The following is a 9,070-nucleotide window of genomic DNA, read 5'->3' as shown; positions in this document are numbered from 1 at the left end:
CGCCTCTCGCTTTCCTCTCCATGAAATACTGAAGGCTGTATGTGCAGGCATTTCCTAGAGATCTTTACCATAGATCTTGGCTCTCACCATCTCACAGTCCTGTGGCATTACTGTCCTGAAGGAGTCCCTTTTGTCTCTGCAAACAACATTTTTTGTACTTTACAAAGCACAAGTGCCAGGGGTTTGTCATGTGAGGCCACCTGGGGTACAGCCTGATTAAACAGTTGGGAAATGTGCTCTGTTGGTGGAAACAAGCCCTGCCTGTCCACCTTTTCTTTCTCACTTCATGCTTCTGTGCAAGGCTTGTCTGCTGTAAATGCCTGCTGACTGACAAGTTATCCACATTTACATCACCTTCTGACTTTATTGGCCTTAAGGAAGCTTTCAGGTGAAAGTGATTTATGAAAAGCACCAGGGCTGAACCTGGAGTAAAACATCTGTTGTAAGTCGAACCTAAAAATAATATATGTTAGAATTACCCTACAAAGACCTTGATTTGATAATAATTTGATTGACATACAGGTGCCATTGCTAGGAGCCTTAGTTCTGAAATACCCTAGTAATAATTTCTTCCATATTTTATGAGTATACTGCAATTAGTAGGGCTCTTTTTCCTTTAATCTGATCTACTGTGCTGGACCAGTTATATTTGTAATACAATGCTTGATGAATATTCATATGTGACTCCTCATAAAGTTCTCTTAAAATCGATACTAAAAGGCTGAAATTGTTTGAGAGGTGGCAATTACCGACTGCAAGGAAATTATTCTCCACTGAACACTTGCAACAAGAATCACTGCCAGAATGCTGCTGATGGAAAGAGAATTAAATAGTGAGTGTAAATCACCAAGCTATTACAGTGGTTTATATAAAATAGCTCACTAATGGATCACAAACTGTGGCAGTTACATTTATAACAAGCAGAAATGTCTGTGTTCATTGCCAACAACTGAACACCTAAGACTGGGGAGTTAGAAAGAAAACAAGTCTGAAGAGATATGGACAGCAACTCCATTATTGCCACAATATCTTCACCTGATGCAGTTCCCGTTGATAATGTCATTATTTTTCATGCACGGCTGACCTTGCATCACTTGGCATTAGGGGACACATAATAGCCCTTTAAATATTAATCAGTGTTTTCATATATTGGAACCTGTTGGTGATACTATATATTATGCATAAGCAACCTTTCTGTTTTCATTTTCCACCCATGAAGATGTGTTGTACATTTCCCCCTCTCGAGTTTGAGATGACAGGTGTTTTCTGAGTAGCTGTAGATATAAAATACCTAGCAGCAAGATGGCTTTTAACTCGTTTTTATAGCACTGCAAGGCAGTATCTTCCTAATAGCCTTTTCTCAGACACAGAAATGCTGCCATTAGAGGAGAGCTGTGCCTGTCTCTCTCTTGGAAAGGATGTTGTCTTTCACTGGGGTTAAGACTCTTCATTGCAGCTTTATATATTCAAGTAAAAATGGAGTCCTGTTTTCTGAGCCATGAGATGTTTTACAGAAAAAAGTTATGCAGAAAAGCCTCTTGGAGATAAGCTGTTAGGAGCAGTGCAGGCCAAATTCAAATAGCTATTCCATGTGGTAGGTGCTTGATTTAGGAAAGAAAGAAAAATTTCAGTGAGATGTCCAGGTGGAATACTTGTATGTTGTGCTGCAAACCACATTCCTAGTTAAATATAACTAGGAATGTGTACATGCATAGATTACATGCATGTAACACTCACTTACATAAAGGGAAAAAAGCCTACCAATTCCTTTTCTCCCACCTCAGAAAATTCCATACCCGATGTTCTTGTTAAATACCTAACAATAGAGTGTGCTGAGAAAATACTATCCCAAAAGGTTAATTCTTGCCAAGGATGTGTGCCTGAGAACAGCAGATTTAAAAAAAACCATGTTCAGCTACCAGCAGTATCTAGTTTTATTCGAAATGCTTTTTTTTTAATGGAGGAATAAACTGCATCTGTCAGATAATTGCACTTTTAGCTTTGGTGGAACTAAATGGTCTTCAAGGTCCCTTCCAAGCCATTTCATGAGTCAGAAACACACAAAAGGGAGAGTACAGAATCCAGTGCCTTGCCAGAAACAAGCCACAGGTGACGCTGGACATCTGCTGCCCAGGCCACTCAGGGCCTGCCAAGCAGTGTTTGCTAGAGCTCCCCAAAGTGAGTGCCAGCCCTCCCGAGACACCAAATCTGAGCAGATGTGAGCCAGAGGCTGTAGCAGGGGAGAGCAGTGATCTGCCCACCGTGTGAGAGCTTTAAAGCTCTTCAGCTGAAGTCTGTGGAGATCAGATATTCCAAAGTATAGTTGCAGTTCAGGAAGGAGATGGAGGTGGTTGGCACCCAGCGGCAGATTGGAAGCTGCCCATTTCCCGCTGGTGAGTGATGGGATGTCAGAGCCCTGCTGGGTTATGCTCCTGGGGCTCTGAGCCATTTCTGTGGTATTGAATCTTTGCAGTTTGCTTTGAACTTGCTAGGTGACTCCAAATGTTATCCATGCTCCCACCAAAACTGGAATTATTCCCCTCTGTTAACGCTCTGGTATTGAAACACTTCTGGCACAGAGTGAAGTGATCTTAGGCCAGGTACTGGGGCATGGCTGAGGTGTAGGTGGGCTTCCCCAGTGGAGGGAGGTGATGAAAAATTAAATAGGGGGGTCTTGGCTGCAGAGACGTCACCCATAGAACAGACAAGGCCGCAGAGCTGATCCTGAGGACATGGAATCTGGGCATTGAGTTCCTCACCTTCACACTTTGCTATGGAAATGAAGGGCCTGACTATTTCCACAAAAAGATTAGAGGGAAACAGTTTTCCACCAGGGAAGCGAACTGCTCCCAAACCAATGGCTGTGTCTCCAGTGCCAGAACTTGGTGTGCTTTTATATATTTCTACAATGCAGCTGGCATTTTTAGCAATATTCCATGTACACTTACATGCTCATTGTAGCTTGCAAGTCCCTTATCAGGCAACAGCCATGTCCATTTTCAGGTGGGTGAGAAGGAGGTTTTCAGGGGTGGGCAGTGGCAGGGGAAGGCAGGAGCTCTGGCTCTGGAGTGGCTGTTTCACAGCCTGGGAGCCTGCCTTTGTCAGAGGACAGTCACATGGCAGCACTTTGCATCTCCTGAACAAATGGATCCATTTTGCATCTCCTGAACAAATGGATTCCAGCCATGAATCTGCATGTGAAAGGGCCCATGTTCAGGGTCTTTTGAGCTCCTATGTGCCATTTCTGTCTGCGAAAATAATTTCTCCTGAGCTGATCCTGAAAGGAAATCAGCACCTACAGCTCAATGGAAATCAGTCAAGTGCCAGGGAGGACCAGTGCTGTGTGTGATCAGGCACTTGGGTTTTTGAAGCAGGGCTGTGCTGCTCTGGCATTGCAGTGATGAGCTCACGTTATTGAATTTGTGGTGACTTGGTCTGAAATGCCAAGCTGAAGTCGCACTGCTGTGTCCCTTCTATTTTAGGTGCATTTCTGAACTAGTCTGCAAGGCAGCTGTGCTTTAATTTAAATCCTTCTTCAATAATAGCTCCTATTGTGCCAGCTTTGAGATGGCATCAATGGCTAGAATTTTATTGACAGACTTGGTACCAGTATTTATTAAACACTCCTCTTGGATTGCTATTTATATAATGCTGCTCACAAGATCTTTTCTCTACACTGCTCTGTTGATTCTTGCTATTGTATCATATCTAAAACATCTATTTTTTTTTTTTTTGGTTTTGGTTTATCAGTGTTGTAAGGCATGAAGGGGAACAGAGAAACACTACTTGATTAGGTTTCTTGGAAATCTGGACTTGGGTCTCAGCTTATCTGAGACTTCTTGTAAGATCATGGTCTCTTGGGGCAGTGATAATCCTTGCTCTGAGCACGCTTCCTTTGTGTCAGAGACTGTAACAAACACTGCAGACTGCTGAAATTGTGTTTGTGCAGAAGGAGGCTGCACTCCTGCCTGAATCCCTGGTGTATTACAAGTGTAGAAATCCCTTAATGTGTTCTTGGTACTGTAAAAGCAAGTAACTTCTGTTATTCTGTGTTTTCTGAAATAAATAAAAATATACTTTCTTTAACTGGCATCTACATTCAGATGAATTTTATAAGCAGACAACCTGCTGGTAGATGATCTGAGATTTCACTGTGGCAACACTGGTGGGAGAATGTTAATTCAAATGAGCACCTGTGCCAAGCATTCCTTGTGAGTGCTGCAAATCTCATTGTGAAGAGAAGTCAAGAGGTGTTTTTTATTATAGCCTGTGATGTTCACTCAGCTTTGTTTTGCTCAAAGTTCTTTATCTGCTGGCTGCTCTGAAACATAAGGTTTCCTTACAATAATTGCTTTTCCTTATTTGAAATTATATGTTGTGACCTTTTATGTGTTTACAAGACTACTGGGAAAATGAATGTTGAAACTTAAATTCATCATGAGCCATTTCATCAAAACCGTTGCATAATCTCAGCAAAAAGACAATTGCAAGATCATTTATTTGCTTTCAGAGTGCCTTTCTGAACTGGTACCAAAGCTCATGGAATGGCTTCAACCCAAGTATGACTGGGGCCCTTCAGTTTAAGCTATTGGTCCTTTTCTTCTCCCTTTTCCTGGAACAAGGGGACTTTTGGGTATTGTGGAGCTGAATATCTGATACCAGCACTTTGCAGTGATCTTGCAGTGCTGTGGAATAGAGACACTGGCTGGTTCCCCCTCTCCTCTTCCTGGCTGTGTTTTGCCGATAAATATCAAGATGTGGCCATGTAAAAGGCATTTTTCCTGCCCTGTTGAACCTCCTCCTTTCCCTGGCAGTGTCTCAGTGTCTCCTGGTTGGTAAATGATGTTTCTGATTGCTCAGCAGGCACCCTGTTGGAGCAGATTGCTTGGCAGTGAGTGCTTTCCTTGCCACACAGGGACAGGAGCAGCAGCAGAGCCATTCCCGAGCCTGCATCCCAGCCTTTGTGCTCTCACCTCAAATCCTAGAAAACTCTTCATTCCTGGTGAAGGGGGCTCTATTTTTTATCAAGAAAATACACTGCATGTTGGAAAATGCTTATTGTGAATATTAAGAAGAGCATCAGTTTGTCTAGGCCATAATAGCTTACAGTTTATTATTCAGCTTTGTGATTTTGGAGGGCGCTGCTGTGCTGAGGCACTGGAATTTGGGCTGGGACAGCTCACAGGTTGTGGGAGGCTGAGTCCTCTCTTCCATTCCATGTGTTGTCAGTGACCTGAGCTTTATTCAGGTTAGCAATATTAAAAACTCTTCAGCTTCTCTGAAAAGTAACTGGGAATTGAGTTGGGTTTTTTTTTGGCCATTAAGAGTTTCAATCCACCGCAGGAGATGTGGCGTAAAGACCTGCATCACAGGAAAATTGCTCCAGGTTTTAGAAGCAAAGCTGAAAGGAAGTGTTTGCAGCTACGTAAATGGTGTCCTATTGCTTTCTGACTAATGTTGTGTCAGTTGTGGAATTTCACCCTTCACAACTGCAGGTTCTGTAAAATAGCCAGGATTGTAATGAAAGTCTGATTCATGACAGGCTATTACAAAAATATTTCTGAAATGAGCTTAGAGAAAAGTGTCAGTGGGAAAGGCATGAAGTTTCAAGTGGCCTCCTCCAAGAGAAGGTATGCCATCAAAATCTTTGTTTTAATTTAGGAGTATCATGAGATAAAAACAGCAATTGGGAAGTGTAAAAATTGAAAATGTATTGAGTTTACCATGCAAAAAAAGAAACACAAATTTTCTCCTTAAATTTTTAGCATCTGAATGAGTTGCAAACACTTTTTCTCTAAATGTTTAATGGAATGAAATAGTCCTGTTGGTGTGCAGACCCTTAACTTTTAGGGTACTTAAACCAAGCCCTGGTGATCTCCAGAATCCAGGGTATGTGTGTGCTGGGCTCTTTGCCTTTAGGAATGCAATGGACAAAAGCCATCTAGAAAGACTCAAAAGATGAATTCATTTGAGTTTAAGGAAAGAGGATTGTGCCAGATCTGTGAGCACTTCTTCAGACTCATAATCTCCCATCTTTCTAAAGACAAACCACCCTGCCACCAGCTTTAATATATTTCTTAACTGTACCAGACTTGTAAGCTAGGCTGAAATAAATGAGCTACCATGGGACATGACTCCACCATGGTAATGGGAAATGCAGCTGGGAGCTGTCAGTTAAATATTGCTCTGTCACAGCAATACATGCAGAAACTTTGTGGGAATTGGAGCTGGGAATCCAGAGCAAGTGTGTGCTGACTCATTATGTGTAATATGGAAGCATCTTGGTGCCCCTGAAGGATGACATGAGCTTTGTGTAATTTTCAGACCCTGCAAGAAAAGCACAAACCAGCATTCTTGTCCTTGCATGGAGCACAGAGGTGCCATTCATGCAGCAGCTCCTCATTCAGAGCACAATTTCTGCTCCACAGAAGGGGTGGGCATTTTCAAGGCAATTGCTGCTTTGGATATTTTTGTCTTTTAGTTCACCTCACAGCTCAGCTTGGATGTGAATTAAAGCAGGTGAGAGGGCTCTGATCTGCCTGTGCAGCTGGGACAAAAGTTAAGAGCTGGAAGAGAACAAAACAAGGCAAAGGTGCACGTGTTACTGGGATAAACAAATGCACAGCTTTGAAGTCAGGGGCAGTTTACCCCACCTGTGATTTAACAAACCTGGTAGGCCATGAAATCTTTAATAATTAACTTCAACATTCTTAAATGTGCTGTATGTTTTATGGACTGGTTTTAACAATCTGTTAAGAAAATGTATCATGCTGTAAATTAAGCAGGGAAGCAAGAACAGGTTCCAGTACCAAAAAGGTGAATTAACACATCCTAAGGAATGCATTAGCTGGTTCTTTAACTTGCCATTTTAACTGCTGAGAATAGCAATAATTTTGGGTTGTTCTGGAAATAGTTTGGGGTTTTTAGCAGAGGTTAAGTGGGCAGGCAGTGTCAGGGGACATGGAGAGGATCCTTGGGATGGAGCAGCATCAGGGAAGGGCCTCTCAAAGCAGGGCCCATCCCAGAGAAAGAGCAGGGTGAGAGATCTCATGGTTGAGGAATTCTGCCAGCAGCACCTTCTGTCCAAACAATCCTCATTCTTTTGCACACAGGGTGTTTTCTGGGGGTTGTGGGCTGTTTCTGGTGATGTGGAGTTCCACAGGTGCCAGCTGTGCCTCAGGTCACAATCCATCCAAAACAAAACATGGTTCCAGTGAGTGTAGCAGTGACCCAGCCACTTCATTTACACAAAGACATGGTTTGTGTCATAATTCCCATCACACTGCATTTATCTTTATTCTCCCAGTATTATACAGACATTTGTGATTATGATGTGAGGGAAAATGACGATGATTTCAACGGGAAATGGACTCTTGTACAAGATTCCTCTCCCAGTTTCTGAGCAGCAGCTGCTGTTGCCAGGCTGTCTGTGTTGCTATGGTGGTGGTTTGTGTGCCAGAGTTTCATATTCACTCTGCATTCAGCCACCTGATTGAGTGAATATGTGCCACCAAAGTTCCCTCCTGAAGATGGGGTCTGTGTCTGGCTGCTGGTCTGTGTGTGTGGCACCTGGTGAGGGGAGCAGATTGAACATCCACACACTGCTCAGCTTACAGGAGAATGGGCAGATTGGCTCTCCCAGTAAATCAGTGACTCCTGCATTTGGAAGGGGGCATTTCTCAGCACACAGGGCAGCTTCAGCTCACCTCGTGGCACTCCTTGGTCGAGGGGAGCTCTGCTGCCTGCGGAGCAGCTGCTTATCAGAGGGACTGAGCTTTCATCAGAGAGACTTCTCTATTTCTTTTCCAGAGTTGTTCCATAGAACTTAATGATCCTGCTCCCACTGATAATTAGAGTATCATTTGACCCAATTTAAAATGCAGTTAGGATGATAAGCTCAGCTTCACTAGAAGTATAGCTTTAATCCCAAATCCTGCGAACACTTAGGTTTAAATCTTTGTATGCTCAGTGCACCATTGCAGGGAAGTATTTGCAAGGCTGGGGCCCCTGCTTCTCTTCAGGACCTAGAATTACACCAATAAACTCAGGATAGCCAGTGAAATAGAGATTTAATACATATTTCTCTGAACCCAAATTTAAAACAGTAAATTTAGGTTTTAGTGCATTTCTCATATCACTTCAGAGGCTTTCTGTGTAGCTTTTGCCATGTTGTCATTTGACCTGGCTATTTGGTCAAAGCCATCTGTTATTTACATCAATTATTGCTCCTTTCCTGTTTTTACACACACACATCCAGATGTGTATCTAAAACATTGTGTAGTCAGTTATGCCCCTGGAAATGAAATATTGGCACCTAAGCCCCTTACATAAAAAATAATGCTTTATGGGTATATTGCATTCTAACAACTTTTATTATCCATGCAAGGCAATCCCTTGACTGTCTAGGCTGGGATTTTTGAACCTAGAGAAATGAAAAATGTCCTGAAATATCTCTTGCAGTAACATGAGAGCAGCAGGTATCACATCTGATTTGTAGGATTTGGAATAACCACTTGATTAAGCCTGTTGCTGAGTGGGTTTTTTCCTAGCACCACATCTTTCCTTCACTCTTGGAACTGGAAGGGGCTGAGTGAAGGAATAGCAGAGAAGCATTTTAGGTGTTTAACTGAGGCTGTGGAGGAAGGTGTCTGGCTCCTCTGCTGTGAGGCTTGGTCCCATCATTTAAGGACAAGATCTTTGTACTCTTTCTGGGTGTAACAATCCTGCTGAGTGGGGCTGGTTTCCAGGTCGCCGATCCCCAGCTTTGTGGAGAAGGAACTAGACTGAGACAGCTCTGAATTTGTGTTGGCAGTGTGCACCAGGCACCAAGAACTGCGCTCCTTCCTGCAGCAGATGCCAGTGAGGCAGTAGCAGTAACACAGGAGCCAGCTATCTGGGTTGAAACTAAAATTCCCACTGATTTCACAGAGCCCAGGATTTTGCAGCACAGGCTGAATCATAGGCACTTTGCAGAGCTGTTGTTTAAAAGGCTCAGGCATCATGCCATTTCCTTGGGTGCTGCTTCTTCTTTTGATGGAAAATTCCTTAGGTTACTGCCCTATGAAAGGTG

The sequence above is a fragment of the Ammospiza caudacuta genome, chromosome 3 (assembly GCF_027887145.1).
Source record: "Ammospiza caudacuta isolate bAmmCau1 chromosome 3, bAmmCau1.pri, whole genome shotgun sequence".
NCBI lineage: Eukaryota > Metazoa > Chordata > Aves > Passeriformes > Passerellidae > Ammospiza > Ammospiza caudacuta.
This window is presented reverse-complemented; position numbering follows the sequence as displayed.